Consider the following 17,203-nt stretch of genomic DNA (forward strand, 5'->3'; position numbering starts at 1 on the left):
TCCATAGCCTTTCTCGCAATGGGGAATTGACATCCTAGGACCCTTCCCCAAGACCACGGGGCAGAGAAAATTCGTAGTGGTGGCTGTAGAATATTTCTCAAAATGGCCAGAGGCAGAAGCAATAGCCACAATCACAGCTCGAAAGATGATAGATTTTTTGTGGGGGCATATCATCTGCAGATTTGGTGTACCCAGAGTACTTATTTCAGATAATGGCAGACAGTTTGATTGCAGCACCTTCAAAGCTTTCACCACGAACATGGGTATCTGGCATAAATTCTCCTCTGTGGCTCATCCTCAAACTAACGGGCAAACAGAGGTCACCAACAGAGCCATCCTACAAGGATTAAAAAAGTGACTAGATGGGGCAAAGATAAATTGGGCAGAAGAACTCAACAGCATCCTGTGGGCACTCCGAACCACTCCTAGAGCACCCACTAAAGAAACGCCCTTTGCACTTGCCTATGGTATAGAGGCCGTAGTCCCAGTTGAACTGCAGATTCCTACTCATCGAGTCCAATTTGCTAGCTAGAGCACTAACGATGACAAGCTAAGAAGCAACCTGGATGCCCTTGAGGAAATCAGGGAAGAAGCTCAAATCCGAACTGCCGCCTATCAACAACGGGCAGCACGATACTACAACCAAAAGGTCAAAGAAAGAAGCTTGAAAGTGGGAGACCTGGCTTTAAGAAACCTGGAAGCCACAGGAAAAAGGGCGGCAGCTGGTAAGCTAGCATCGACCTGGGAGGGCCCGTTCAAGATGACAAAAGTAGTCCGGCCAGGAGTATACCGGATTGAAGATATGCAAGGGAACCAGGAGCCCCACACTTGGAATAGTCAACACCTCAAGAGGTATTTCCCTTGATATAGTTGTAAAGAAAAACATTGTATTCTGATAAATATGGAAGAAACAAGTTATTTACACAATGAGATTATCTTTATTAATGAATAATATTCCTCCATGAAAAAGAAAGGTAGGTGTACATGATCCCCTAGATTTCCTGACACCGCAAACCAAATTGAGAGCACAAACAGCCGGCGGGGCCCCGAGGTCACCCCGGAACAAAAATAACCAGGATCCCGTAAGATCTCCTGGAACAAAAGCAACCGGCGAGGCCCCGAGGTCATCCCGGAAATACAAAAATGACCAAGATCCCATAAGATCTCCTGGAACAAAAGCAACCGGCGAGGCCCCGAGGTCATTCCGGAAATACAAAAATGACCAGGATCCCGTAAGATCTCCTGGAACAAAAGCAACCGGCGAGGCCCCGAGGTCATCCCGGAAATACAAAAATAACCAGGATCCCATAAGATCTCCTGGAACAAAAGCAACCGGCGAGGCCCCGAGGTCATCCGGAAATACAAAAATGACCAGGATCCCATAAGATCTCCTGGAACAAAAGCAACCGGCGGGGCCCCGAGGTCACCCCGGAACAAAAATAACCAGGATCCCATAAGATCTCCTGGAACAAAAGCAACCGGCGAGGCCCCGAGGTCATCCCGGAAATACAAAAATGACCAGGATCCCATAAGATCTCCTGGAGCAAAAACAGCCGGCGAGGCCCCGAGGTCGTCCCGGAAATACAAAAATGGCCAGGATCCCGTAAGATCTCCTGGAGCAAAAATAGCCGGTGAGGCCCCGAGGTCGTCCCGGAAACACAAAGAAGACCGGGATCCCCTAAGAACTCCCGGGAAAACAAAGTAAAAAACAGCTGGAGAAGGCCTTAAGACCATCTCTAAGCAAAAAATCCCCATATCATATGCAGGGACAATTCATAAAAATACAGTTCCGACCTCACAAAAAGATGCGTCCAAAGGCATCAAAGCAAGGCCGAACTCCGATCTCCCGAAGGAGTTCGGAGCACTATGGCCAAAAGGTACTTAAAAAGTGATCACTGACGCTAAGTTCAGCTTATAACGAGGTCTAGACAGCAAATAACCTGGAAGATACCCAGGGATATACGAAGCATCACAAGCCACAGGTGTAAAAGCCTACGTAAAGAGTGAAGAGCCGAGCTCTCAGCTTAAAAACTCATAACTCGAGTTAGTAGGCCATACATAGACATCCGAGCTCATAACCAAGGAAACAGGAAACAATCGTTTACCCCCTCAACACTCATGTAATGAAAGGTTGAGGAGGTAAAGGGGGCAATTTGGGAAGAAAGGACCTCAGCTTCATTTCCTGGCAAGACAGAACTAAAAGCAAAAAGGTAGCCCTACTAATCACCATTAGAAGGTATGTGATCTGACTTATAAGTTCAGACAGTTAGCTAAGAATCGAGCTCACAACTTAAGACTGATTCAGTGGGGAAAAAGCTTATGAATGAGAATACGTAGTGTAGATATTACAAATGTGAAAAGCAGAGATAAAAATGAAGAACAAGAGTAGTTCAAGGAAAAAGGAATCAAAGTTTCTTTAAAATAGCTGTTACAATTTATTTTTCGGACGAGGTGGAAGGAAAAATAGTCCTTAAAGGACTCACATCTGTGAGAACATCCTCACCTACACTATCTTTATTTACAACTACATCTGGAGGAAGCACGGCCCCCTTTGGATCAGGCCTCTCAACATTAACAACAGGGGCAATCTCTGACCCTAGGTGAGGGTCCTCCTTCTCAGAATTAGGGTCATCTCCCTCTGACCCAAGAACTTCCTCGTCCTCTCCCTCCGGCTCGGATTCTTCTGAAGAAGACACAGATGGCCGGCCTGTGACGCGACAATCCCCTCTGGGCATAGGGAAATCATCTTCCCCGTATAACACCGGCTCGCCATCCGAGTCCACTTCGGGCTTACGAAGCTTTTCCAAAGGAATATCAGGAGCGTGTCTAGCTTCCCTTAAACCACGATTGTAACCGGTTACGTACATATGGAAGGCTTTCTTAAAAATAGCCGACCCCATCTCAGCGGAAGCTTTATATTCATCAAGATGTGTCTCACAAGCCTCAGCTACAAACGCCTTCAATTCAGAAGAATCTTTGTAGTCCTGAAGGTGAACCTCACAGGCCTGCTCGATCTTCCTCTTCAGTTCATCAGACTCCTGATACTCCGCTATACATTGCTCACGCTCTAGCTGAGCCCTGTCTTCAACATGTTTTACTACCTTGAGCAGGGCTGAACACTTACGTTCCAAGGTCCTGACTTCATGGTTGAGCTGTTGGTGGCGAAGGTTGAACTCTTCAGCCGACGAAGCCAAGTCTCTGATACGATCAGAGCTCGCACTCAACTCCCGCTCAAGGACCTCCACCCGAGCTAGGGCCCCTTCCTTCTGAGCTTTCACCTCCTTCAGGTGAACCTGAAGTCCTTCAGAATCAGCCTTTAAGGCCTCATATTGACGTTGGACCTCAGTTTTCTGGCTCACAGCCTCATCTCTCTCTCGAAGGGCCCCCGTCATAGAGGACAGCTACTTTAAAACTTCTGCACAATGAGCCTCCACGGCAGCTGCTCTCTCATCAGACTCCTTGAGAACCTTGCGAGTATGAGACAGCTCTGCTTCTAAAGACTTGGTGTGCTCTGTTGTCTCAGCCGCCTTCTCCTCAGCCTTTTTAATGACCTCCAGCGCAGAGTGCAACTTTACCTGGAGGGACTGGGTATGCTCCCGAGCTGCTGCAAGGTTACCCCTGGCGTCAGTAGTTGCAGACAAATTTTCATCCAGACGTGCCTCTTCAATCCGACGGTCTACAGACTCCCGAAAGGAGCGATCACGAACATCCACCTCCATCAAGAGGCCCGTCACCTAGTACGGAATAACAATCGTTAAGAGAAAGAAATAAAGCAAACTGAAAGAGAAGTGGAAAAGTAATTTACCATCAGAAGCATCTCCCTAATCGTCGATCCGAGCTCCTCACGAGAGCGAGACCGAAAGGACGCTTGTTCCTTGGTAGAACTGGCTAAGAGACCAGTCAGGGCAAGAAGACGCGGATCCGAGGCCTCGGTAATTCCACCGAACATTCGCTCTCTAAGAAGTTCGGCAACAGCACTGGCCGGAGACTCAGAAGTAATGTCCGACGCGTTTAGAACGTTGTCAGAAGAAGACAACAAAGGCACAGCAGAAACACCTTTCTCCTTCCCAATGGGAGGAAGAGCTGGAGAAGATCCTGTGGCGGCCCTGGATTTCTTCCGAGAAGGAGATGGGGAAGATGTTCCAGAAGGGGCTGGGCGCTTATCTCCGGTCTTTAGTTGAATGCCTTCAGATCCTTCAGGCCCAGTCCCCACAGAGGCAGGGGCATCTTGGGTAGGAACATCTGGGATTTGGTCCTCTATGAGGATGATCTCCATCCCTGTCCCAGAGGCCTCCTTGTTTTCAGTAACGGGGGACTTAGATTTTCCCCCTGACACCCCTTCAAGAGAATGGACAAGACCCGACTCCACTTGTTCAACGGCTTGGGTCTGCTCCACAATGGCTAGGGAGGTTTCCCTCACGCCCTCTGAGGAAGCTGGAGTAGATTTAGACCCTCCAGCGGGCTTAAGAGTTGAGCTCGATCCACCACGGCTAGATGGCCGACATGATTTGGCGCGCGAAAGCTTGGTTTATAAGCTCGAGAAGAAGCTTTGGTAGGAGGTCGGCTAACCTTTTTGGAGGAAACAGCTTGAACCAACTCCGCAGCAACCTCAGACACCGAACTCCCAGCCGAAAAAGCGTCGAAAACTGCGTGCATATTATCCCGAGACAGGACAAAGTTCTTGGGGAACTTGATTTCATCCATTTTAACCTCAGAAGCTGCAAAAAACACAAAATTATAAAGAGTCAGCATACTTTCTGATATCATGAGCAAAGAAGAAACAGAATCGCTGGACAAAGCAATATACCCGTGTCCCGGATATCCCTAAGATTGGACACAAACATACACTTCTCGACGTCATACTTCCTTTCAACGGAAGTCAGTCGAAGCAACCCCACCTGCTCAATAAGGCTCAATTGGGGCAGCTCGTTGCAACCCGGATGGACCTCCTCCCAACTTAGATCCACCTCCCACGATCGGGCGGACTCTAATTTCAGCTCCGCCACAAGGAAATTCTCTACCCATCCCTTTATGGAATCCTTGTAGCCCGTGAAAAGAGACAACCCACTACGGGGGGAAAAGTAATAAAAATTCTGAACCGCCCTAACCAGACGGAAAAAAGTGACAAACAAACACGCTGTGGGGGTAAAACCCCAACTCAAGCAGATAGACTCAAAACAGGACAGAAACAAAATAGAATTTGGGGATAACATCCGAGGGGTTACCCCGAAGTACTCAAAAACCTCAATAAAGAAAGGGGTAAAAGGAAACGGTAGACCGAAATCCCTCTGTTTGAGAAAGAACACTATACAGCGACCCCTTTAGGGATCCATCAAACCAGGAGGAGGAGGGTTAGGAAGGACTATCCTTTCGTTTTGAAAAGGCGCTCGAATAAGATACAGAGGAGTATCTAAGAGCCTCTGGGAAATGTGCTTAGTTATGTTGGAAGAAGTAATATGCGACCTAAGATTAACGACATCGGGGAGCTTTGGACCTTCCATGGAAGAACAAAGAAGCGTACCTGAAAGCACAATAAGATGGAAGAAACAGAAGAAGTTGCAGGAAAACAGAGAGCAGAAGAGAGCGAGTTTCTTCAGGAGACAGGGAGAATTCGAAGTGAAAGGCAATAATGAGATGAAACGTTGTTCTGAGCAGTTTTGTCTTGGAGCGGCGCGATCATTAATTGCTCTCGAAGTTTACCCTCTCAACGGTTAGATAATAACCGGCGAGAAGGTAAAGGGGCAAGGAGATGACCGCTGGGCTTCTCCACCCCTACAAAGGACCAGCCCCACGACAATAGCCCATCAGCCGAAGGCCCACACGCTATCTGCATAAGATAAACCCAAATTGTCAAAACCCTGAGACCGAGCTCCAATTGAATCTCTCACTCAGGACGACCTGACACGCAAAATGCACATCATCACCACTCAGGCAGTAAAAACTAAGAAGAGTAAGTCATAGAAAGACCCAAGGAGATAAACAGGGGGAAGCATGATAAAGGTCAGACCAGCCTATCACCTAAGAAGGATCATCATTAAGCAAAGGTCAGGAGCCCAGAACGAAGCGATGAAGACACCTCGAAATCTTACAAAGTTATGGGTCAGAAGCTCAACCCATTGATTAAAAGCAAAGCTCATAAGTCGGTCAGTTCAGCTCGGAAAAAGTAAAATCGAAAGCTAAGGAAACTTAGAGCTCGGATCATTGAACACAGACAGAGCTCACAGGTTGGATAGTCCAGCTCAAAAACAGAAAAATGAAAGTTATGGATCAGAAGCTCAACCCTTTAGTTAAAAGCATAGCTCGGAGGTCGGATTAGTCTCGATTGGACAAAGTAAACCGAAAGAAAGCTCGCAGGTCGGTCAGTACAACTCGGAAAGAGTAAACTAAAAACTCAGATTGGTTAAATGGATTCCAGGTCGGATCAATTAAAAAGTAAGAAGGAAAAAACAATATCGTAGACTTCTCAGAGAAAACCACGAAGAAAAGAGTCTCAACATCTCATGCATAATAAAGAACAGTTCGGATATGAACGAAAAAACGAAAGTTTCATTACAGCGCGTTACAAATACCCACATTACAGAACAAAAAGCTATCCTTAAAGGATTTACATGACCAGATACATCGTCTACGTTTACATCACTATCACCTATCAGTATCCTAGTTTTCGATACAGAGGAACTCTTGAATACGGGAAATGAGCTCAGTAGGTCGGCCGAACCCTGCTTCGTTATTATAGGAGAACTGAACAAGTTGATTCCCATAAGCATTTCTCACTGTTCCCCTATGGACAAACGTTCGGTTGCCCAAATGTGATGCACGGTACATTCGAACAAGCTCAGATATTATATGTTGTTCATATGACACGCATGAAAAACATAAGTCTTCGAGTTACGGCTTCAAGAAGATCACAGAACACATATTCGAAGGCATCGTTGGAAGCTTGACTGAGTGCAGCAGATCTCAGCCTTTCATAATACAGGTACTTCACACCAAAGGGGGTAATAAATTGATCATTTTCGCCACTTCCATTTATATCAAAAGCAGACAACATAGACATCGGGGAAATTTCCTTCTCGAAGGAAGATAAAGTCAAAACAGACCTCCCAGCAGCCCATAGTCTCTTTGGAGCCCGAACAACAACCAAAGGAGGAGGCCAGCCAGACGATCTGGGTAAAACAGTTTCAACGACCTGCCAAATGACTCCACCCATCAACCGCCCTGCTAGAAGGACCTCAGAAGCAACATTCAGACTCCCTCGAGGTAATATCAGATTTTCAAGAGTTTTGGACTGATCCATCTTTATCTCAGGTACTGCAAAAAGTTCCAAACAGAGAAGTCAGGATAATTTTTTGTCAAAATAATGAAAGCAAGGTTAAAGCAAATCCCTGGGGCAACAAAGCAATGAAGCCTCCCGCTCACCTTAATCCGTTTGAAGAAAACGTCAAATACATCCTTTGCGGAAAAAACAGGAGAATCTCGCTGGAAGGAAAGACTCCTTTTCTCCGACAAAGGGCCTAGAAGTGAAGAAGAGTCAACACTGATATATACCCGAAATCTGAAGTCTTAGCGCAAAGTAACTCTAGACTCTAAGCCCACAATGTCAGGATCTTTAAAAGATATTCATGGAAAAGGAAAAAGAAGCACGTCCAGGCGATAATGACAAGGAAGTAAAGAAGAGCAGAGTATCTGAGAGGTAAGGAAAGGCCAGAAAGGGAAAGAGGCAGATAGAATTCAAGAAATGAGGAATGACAAAAAGATGAAAGGGAGTTATGAAGGCATCTGTACGCGAACAGACGCGGTCATAATGGTTCTCGATATTCACCCCCTCGGCAGTCAGAGCAATAACTGCCAAGAAGGTGAAGGGGCAATTGATGACCGCTGGATTTCCCTACCCCCAATCCTGGGCCTAGATTAAGGCCATGGCCCATGGAAGGAAGGCCCGCCGTGTAATACCCGGCTAGACTCCGGTATCGGAATTCCTACCGTCCGGTGGAATCTTGGATGTCGGAGACCTCTAGAAGGGTAGAATCATGTTTTATAAAAATGTTTTAATGTGTTTTATGATTTTAAGTATGAAATTAAATGAGTTTTTGCATGAAAAGTCCTTGGAGGAAAACCCAGGTTCGGCCGCCGAAAGTCAAGTTCGGCCGCCGAACATGCATGCGTTTTGGAGGCACGTTAGGCCCCCGAAAGCATGAGTTAGGGAAGTCCAGTTTCGGCCGCCGAAAGTCAAGTTCGGCCGCCGAACATTGCATGGATGCGGAGGCGCATTCGGCCCCCGAACGTGGCCTGGCCAGCCACCTATAAAAGGGGCACTTAGCCGAAATGGGCGAGTTTTCTCCCATTTTCGGCCACAGCAAGCTTCCGACCTTCCCTTTGCAAATCTTGTGTTCTTCCTCCAAATCTCTTCCATTTTTCTTGAGTTTTAAACTCACATTGCAAGTTTTGAGCATTTAAACCAAGTTTTGGAGCTTTGGGAACTGAGGAGCTCATTTTCGTGGATCTCCAAGTTTAGGTCGTCTCCCTCTCGATCTTCAAGAGGTAAGAGCCGATCTTAAGCTCCTTATGTGTTTTAAGTAAGTTTTATGCAAGATCTATGGGTAGAAATGCATGTTAGGTTATATGTTGAGTTATGGGTTAATATTGATGTTTTGAACAATGTGTGTTGATTGTGTGTGTTTGAAGTGTTGTAGTTGGGGTATATGATAGTTTGAGACCCCTAGGTGTGATGTATGACTAGTATGCATGTTTTAGAACAAGTTTATGCATGATTTGAGGTTTTGGGAGGCAAGGGGTTCATGTGAACCAAGTTTCTGCCCTTCTGGCAGAAACCAGGTTCGGCCGCCGAAGGGAGTTTCGGCCGCCGAACCCCCTTTGTGGAGGCAGCATTCGGCTGCCGAAGTTGCCCCCGAAAAGAGACTTTCGTCTCTGTCTGGGAGTTTCGGCCGCCGAAGGTGCCGCCGAACCTGCCTGACTTTCGGCTCTGGAGGGACTTTCGGCCGCCGAACCTGCCGCCGAAAGTGCCCTGTTTAGCCATTTCTTGCATGTTTTTATGTGATGTTTTCATGATGTTTTAGGGGGTTTTTGGGGAGTAGTTTATAGTTATGCTCAGGTGTGTTTGGTCCCTCATTTGAGTCCACCTGTGTAGGTTCGGACCCGAGGAACCGAGGACCCCAGCAGTGAGTTCAGCTGCTTCGGTGTTGTCAGAGTCAGCCAGAGGTGAGTGGAACTAAACTTAATCTTTTAAATTAAATGTTTTATCATGTTTCATGCATCATGATTATGCAATAGGATGATTGCATTAGTTTCACGAATATGTCGCATTGCATCGATTGTTGTTGATGTGGGTGAATGTTGGATGACCCAATTAGTCCATGACAGGAAGACCAGGACCCCATTCTACGGCCTGGCACAGAGTAAGGAAAGACCAGGACCCCATTCTACGGCCTGGCACGGTAATGGGACTCGAAGACCAGGAGCCCAGAGGAGGCCCTGGGATAATGGTAAGAAATGTATGTATGACAGGAAGACCAGGACCCCATGCTACGGCCTGGCACAGAGTTAGCTTGGACTAATTGGTGACAAGTTCACCCAACCCTTATGTGAATTGTTTGTGTTATGATGCATTTCATAGAGCATAGTGTTAATGTGTTTTAATAGCTCTACTCACTGGGCTTTTAGCTCACCCCTCTCCCTTTACCCCCAGGCTTGCAGGTACAGTATAGTGCGGGAGTCCGGATAGAGTAAAGAAGTCATGCTTATGTAATAGCTAGCAATGGACATGATCAAATTGTAATGTAAATGTACAGTATAGTTATGTAATAAGGTTTATGGATGTTAGTGTGTGCTTGACCATAGATTGTGTTATCCCTTTTACACATGATCTTAGAGATTTTTACGATGTTTATGTAAACCAACTCAACGTATGTTATGTCACCCCTTGGGGGCACTGATGAGATCCCACAGAGGGATCAATGTTATGTTAATGTTTATGCGCAGGTTGAGTTTGGTTGATGTTTATGAAAAGAAAAGTTTTAAATTTTTATGTATGATTGTTGATCATGTATGGGATTATACAGGTTTACAGGTTATATGTCAGGCTTGCTACGGGTCCCGGCGGCCTTAAGCCGATCTGGATTCTAGCGCCGGTAGCGGTCCGATTTTCGGGTCGTTACAGAATGGTATCAGAGCCCTAGGTTCATATGGTCGGACCTAGAGTGTCGGGCTCATAGATGTTATAGAAGGTCAAGCACAATAGGAAAAGATCATGTCCACTAGGATAGGATGTGGAGTCCTGTCTTACATGATGATGTGAAATGCCATGATTTTATGCATGTGCATTAATAATATGCTATGATATGTGATGTATGTGATGCGGGTTCATGTGTGCCCACATGAACCATATGATGCTGATGATTATGTGCTGTGTACTGCTTTTCAGAAACAGGATGAGAGGAACTCGTCGATCTGCACGATTGACTGGAGTGCCACCTGAGGATGAGGGCATGAGCGCCCGTCCTCCAGCATTGCCTAGGGCAATGTCTAGCAGGTCCAACAGGGACAGAGTAGCAAGAGACCCTAGAAGGTCTCTGGATCTGGGTAGGAGCAGATCAGTCAGAGGGACAGTTCAGGGAGGAGCGTCAGAGGATATGGGGGATGATATGGACGTAGAACAGAGGAGGGATGGCAGTTTGGGAGTCAGTATGTCAGAAGAAGGAGTGGGAGAGTCCCAAGGAGGCACTCAGGCCTCGGGATTTGCACAGCCACCTCACTACCCACATTTCTCACAACATCCCGGGTATTCGATGGGAGGTACATCGGATTACCCTAGTTTCACCCCTTATCCCACACAGATGCCATACCCACCATACTACCCACCGTACTCTCAGTACCCAATGTATCCACCTCCACCCTACTATCCAAGTCCAGCAAACCCTACCTCAGAAAATGTTGCACCACCTCCACCACCTGTAGAACCAGCAACCCCAGTTGCTCAACCTCCTAGACCTAGCTCAGCCAGTGAGAGCAAGGTCAAGATGACAGACTATATGAAGCTGGGTGCTCCCCAGTTTGAGACCGGTGATGATCCGTTCGTGTACTTGGAGCGGGTCAAGGCAATTACAGATGAGATAGGGGCGGATGACAGTAGAGCCATTCAGATGGCCGGGTTCACGCTTAAGTGCAAGAAGGCACGGGAGTGGTACAAGAATTATGTGAACCCGAGAGTGGACAACATGACTTGGGAAGAGTTTGCAAACGAGTTTGCAGGATGGGCTTTCCCTGATAGTTCAAGGGAATTGAAGATGATAGAATTCGAGCAGTTGAGGCAGACTGATGACATGAGTGTAGACGAATATACTGACAGGTTTATGGAGTTGCTGCCATTTGCTGGGCAGGACCTTAGCACAGACCAGAAGAAGTCGAGGAGGTATATCATGAAGCTCCATCCCAGGTATTCCTCCTTGGTACAGTCAGCAGATAGAGAGAGTTTTCACGCCATAGTAGACATGGCTAGGAGAATGGAGGCTAGTGCCATCATTCAGGGGACAGTTAAGCAGACAGTGGCACAAGCTTCTGGTTCTAAAACTCCGGGTGGGGGAAAGGTAGATCCCTCTACCTTGAGTGCAGCAACTTCAGGCAGTAAGAGATGGAGTAAACCCAAGGGTAAGAAGAATAAGTTCTGGAACAAGGTCAAGTCTAGTCTGGGATTTGGGAGTGGCTCAAGCTCTGGTGCGGATAATGCAGTTTGTGCGAGGTGTGGTAGACCACACAAGGGAGTATGTCGGTTTGGGACGAACGCCTGCTTCAGATGTGGTCAGGAGGGGCATATAGCTCGAGACTGTCCAAGAGCGGCCCCGATGGCTCAGTCCCAGCAGACAGCTTCAGGCAGTGTAGCGCAACCAGCAGCTCCAGCCATGACTCAGGCCAGTGGCAGAGGCAGAGGAAGAGGGGCAGCCTCTTCTTCAGCGGGTTTCAGAGGTGAAGGTCCATCAGCTCCAGCACGGATCTTCACAATGACACAGCAGGAGGCAGATGCATCTAACACCGTGGTGGCAGGTAACTTAATCATTGGTTGTTCAGATGTGTATGCCTTGATGGACCCTGGTGCATCTCATTCTTTTATTGCTCCGAGAGCCGTGGGGAGGTTAGGTCTGATGACTTCTGGGTTAGAGTGTCCTCTCTGGGTCAGTGGACCCAAGTGTGATCCATCAGTGGCAGAGTCAGTCTGCCAGTGTAGTCCTGTGTTTGTTGAGGGAAGATGCTTGTCCGCCGACCTAGTGGTTCTAGATTTGACAGATTTTGACGTCATTCTAGGGATGGACTGGTTATCTACCCATGGTGCTACCTTGGACTGCAGGGACAAGGTAGTCAAGTTCAGAGGTCAGGATGGGTCTGAGGTTGTCTTCAGAGGAGACAGGAGGGGTACACCTAGAGGTCTGATATCAGCTCTTCAGGCTCGTAGGTTGCTCAGGAGGGGATGTCAGGGGTATTTGGCTCATGTGAGAGAGCTTAGCAGTCAGGTCAGAGAGCCCGCCTCAGTGCCAGTGGTTGGAGAGTTCTTAGATGTGTTCCCAGACGAGCTGCCAGGTTTACCACCTGCTAGGGAGATAGAGTTCGAGATAGAACTGATGCCTGGAACCCGACCGATCTCTATCCCTCCCTACAGGATGGCGCCAGCAGAATTGAAAGAGTTGAAGGAGCAGTTGCAGGAGCTGGTAGACAAGGGCTTCATCCGACCGAGTACCTCACCCTGGGGTGCTCCCGTTTTGTTTGTGAGAAAGAAGGATGGATCCCTTAGACTTTGTATCGACTACAGGCAGTTGAACAAAGTCACTACCAAGAACAAGTACCCATTACCAAGGATCGACGATCTATTCGACCAGCTAGCAGGAGCGGGTTGTTTCTCCAAAATAGATCTGAGGTCCGGGTACCATCAGCTGAGGATCAGAGAAGAAGATGTGCCAAAGACAGCTTTCAGGACCAGATATGGGCATTTTGAGTTCCTTGTGATGCCGTTCGGGTTAACCAACGCCCCTGCAGCATTCATGGATCTCATGAACAGAGTGTTTAGCCAGTACCTGGATCACTTCGTTATTGTCTTCATAGACGATATCTTAGTGTATTCCCGGAACGCAGAGGAGCATGCCCATCATCTGAGGTTGGTTCTACAGACCTTGAGAGAACATGGCTTGTATGCCAAGTTCTCTAAGTGTGAGTTCTGGCTGAGGAGCATTTCATTCTTGGGGCATGTGGTGTCAGAAAATGGAATAGAGGTAGACCCCAAGAAGACAGAAACTGTGGCTAACTGGCCTAGACCCACTTTAGTGACAGAGATTAGAAGTTTCTTGGGTTTAGCAGGTTACTACAGGAGGTTCGTTCAGGACTTCTCAAAAATTACAGCTCCTCTGACCAGACTGACCAGGAAGAATCAGAAGTTTGTGTGGACCGACCAGTGCGAAGAGAGTTTCGAAGAGCTTAAGAAAAGGTTGACTTCAGCACCAGTGTTAGCTCTGCCATCTAGTGATGAGGACTTTACAGTCTTTTGTGATGCGTCCCGTGTGGGACTGGGTTGTGTGCTTATGCAGAATGAGAAGGTGATTGCTTATGCTTCTAGGCAGCTAAAGAAGCATGAGTTGAATTACCCCACACATGACCTTGAGATGGCAGCAGTAATCTTTGCACTCAAGATGTGGAGGCATTACCTCTATGGGGTAAAATGTGAGATCTTCACAGATCATAAAAGCTTGCAGTACATCTTGAGTCAGAGGGATTTGAATTTGAGGCAGAGGAGATGGGTAGAGCTGCTGAGTGACTATGATTGCAAGATTCAGTATCATCCGGGTAAGGCGAATGTCGTGGCAGACGCCCTAAGCCGGAAGTCACTAGGCAGTCTATCCCACATCACGGCAGAGAGAAGACCAGTAGTGAAGGAGTTTTACAAGCTCATTGAGGAAGGTCTACAGTTGGAGTTGTCTGGTACAGGTGCCTTGGTCGCTCAGATGAAAGTGACACCCGTGTTTCTGGAGCAGGTGGCTCAGAAACAGCATGAGGACCCAGAGTTAGTGAAGATTGCCAGGACTGTTCAGTCAGGCAAGGACAATGAGTTCAGATTCGACAATAAGGGGATCCTCCGCTATGGGAGTCGACTTTGTGTACCAGATGACATAGGGCTAAAAGGAGACATTATGAGAGAGGCTCATAATGCAAGATACAGCATTCACCCCGGAGCCACCAAAATGTATCAGGATCTGAAGAAAGTTTATTGGTGGCCAGCTATGAAGAAAGAAGTGGCACAGTTTGTGTCAGCCTGCGAAGTATGTCAGAGGGTGAAGCTGGAACATCAGAAGCCGGCTGGAATGCTTAACCCACTACCTATTCCAGAGTGGAAATGGGAGAATATAGCTATGGACTTCGTAGTGGGGTTACCGGCAACGTCCAACAGATTGAACTCCATATGGGTGATTGTGGACAGACTCACCAAATCTGCTCACTTTATCCCTGTCAGGAGTGGCTATTCTGTGGACAAGTTGGCACAGGTGTACGTTGATGAGATAGTCAGGCTGCATGGGGTTCCTGTTTCTATTGTGTCAGATAGAGGACCCCAGTTCACCTCCAGGTTTTGGCGGAGTCTGCAGAATGCCATGGGTACTAGATTGGATTTTAGCACTGCCTTCCATCCACAGACAGACGGACAGTCAGAGAGGACCATCCAGACCATAGAAGATATGCTAAGAATGTGTGTGCTGGACTTTGGCGGTTCTTGGAGGCAACATCTACCTTTGGTGGAGTTTGCCTACAATAACAGCCATCATGCTAGCATTGGGATGGCTCCATATGAAGCTTTATATGGAAGGAAGTGCAGGTCACCTGTTTGCTGGGAAGAAGTTGGAGAAAAGGCCTTGGCAGGGCCTGAACTAGTAGAGATCACCAGCAGGGTGGTACCCTTAATCAGAGAAAGAATCAAGACAGTTGCAAGCAGACAGAAGAGTTATGCAGACATCCGCAGAAGACTAGTAGAGTTTCAGGAGGGGGATCTGGTATTGCTCAAGGTGTCTCCAATGAAAGGAGTGGTTCGGTTCGGGAAGAAGGGTAAGCTGGCTCCGCGGTACATCGGACCCTTTGAAGTCTTGCAAAAGATTGGGAATGTATCGTACAAGCTGGACTTACCTGCTTCTATGGCAAGAATCCATCCGGTTTTCCATGTTTCTATGTTGAGAAAATTCGTGTCAGATCCGGGCAAGGTTCTTAGTGAGCCTGATGTAGAGATCCAAGAGGATCTAACCTATGTTGAGCAGCCAGTACGGATCTTAGACACCCAGATCAGAAAGCTAAGGAACAAGGAAATCCCGATGGTGAAAGTCCTTTGGAACCACCACAATATTGAGGAGTGTACCTGGGAGACACGGGAGTCCATGCTCCAACAGTATCCCCATCTCTTTTAGAGGTTAGTATCTATGTGTTCTATGTGTTTAGTATGTATGTTACATTTCATGATATGTATGTACTAGTTGAGGAACATTCGGGGACGAATGTTCTTAAGGGGGGAAGAATGTAATACCCGGCTAGACTCCGGTATCGGAATTCCTACCGTCCGGTGGAATCTCGGATGTCGGAGACCTCTAGAAGGGTAGAATCATGTTTTATAAAAATGTTTTAATGTGTTTTATGATTTTAAGTATGAAATTAAATGAGTTTTTGCATGAAAAGTCCTTGGAGGAAAACCCAGGTTCGGCAGCCGAAAGTCAAGTTCGGCCGCCGAACATGCATGCGTTTTGGAGGCACGTTAGGCCCCCGAAAGCATGAGTTAGGGAAGTCCAGTTTCGGCCGCCGAAAGTCAAGTTCGGCTGCCGAACATTGCATGGATGCGGAGGCACATTCGGCCCCCGAACGTGGCCTGGCCAGCCACCTATAAAAGGGGCACTTAGCCGAAATGGGCGAGTTTTCTCCCATTTTCGGCCACAGCAAGCTTCCGACCTTCCCTTTGCAAATCTTGTGTTCTTCCTCCAAATCTCTTCCATTTTTCTTGAGTTTTAAACTCACATTGCAAGTTTTGAGCATTTAAACCAAGTTTTGGAGCTTTGGGAACTGAGGAGCTCATTTTCGTGGATCTCCAAGTTTAGGTCGTCTCCCTCTCGATCTTCAAGAGGTAAGAGCCGATCTTAAGCTCCTTATGTGTTTTAAGTAAGTTTTATGCAAGATCTATGGGTAGAAATGCATGTTAGGTTATATGTTGAGTTATGGGTTAATATTGATGTTTTGAACAATGTGTGTTGATTGTGTGTGTTTGAAGTGTTGTAGTTGGGGTATATGATAGTTTGAGACCCCTAGGTGTGATGTATGACTAGTATGCATGTTTTAGAACAAGTTTATGCATGATTTGAGGTTTTGGGAGGCAAGGGGTTCATGTGAACCAAGTTTCTGCCCTTCTGGCAGAAACCAGGTTCGGCCGCCGAAGGGAGTTTCGGCCGCCGAACCCCCTTTGTGGAGGCAGCATTCGGCTGCCGAAGTTGCCCCCGAAAAGAGACTTTCGTCTCTGTCTGGGAGTTTCGGCCGCCGAAGGTGCCGCCGAACCTGCCTGACTTTCGGCTCTGGAGGGACTTTCGGCCGCCGAACCTGCCGCCGAAAGTGCCCTGTTTAGCCATTTCTTGCATGTTTTTATGTGATGTTTTCATGATGTTTTAGGGGGTTTTTGGGGAGTAGTTTATAGTTATGCTCAGGTGTGTTTGGTCCCTCATTTGAGTCCACCTGTGTAGGTTCGGACCCGAGGAACCGAGGACCCCAGCAGTGAGTTCAGCTGCTTCGGTGTTGTCAGAGTCAGCCAGAGGTGAGTGGAACTAAACTTAATCTTTTAAATTAAATGTTTTATCATGTTTCATGCATCATGATTATGCAATAGGATGATTGCATTAGTTTCACGAATATGTCGCATTGCATCGATTGTTGTTGATGTGGGTGAATGTTGGATGACCCAATTAGTCCATGACAGGAAGACCAGGACCCCATTCTACGGCCTGGCACAGAGTAAGGAAAGACCAGGACCCCATTCTACGGCCTGGCACGGTAATGGGACTCGAAGACCAGGAGCCCAGAGGAGGCCCTGGGATAATGGTAAGAAATGTATGTATGACAGGAAGACCAGGACCCCATGCTACGGCCTGGCACAGAGTTAGCTTGGACTAATTGGTGACAAGTTCACCCAACC

The sequence above is a fragment of the Manihot esculenta genome, chromosome 4 (assembly GCF_001659605.2).
Source record: "Manihot esculenta cultivar AM560-2 chromosome 4, M.esculenta_v8, whole genome shotgun sequence".
Classification (NCBI taxonomy): Eukaryota; Viridiplantae; Streptophyta; class Magnoliopsida; order Malpighiales; family Euphorbiaceae; genus Manihot; species Manihot esculenta.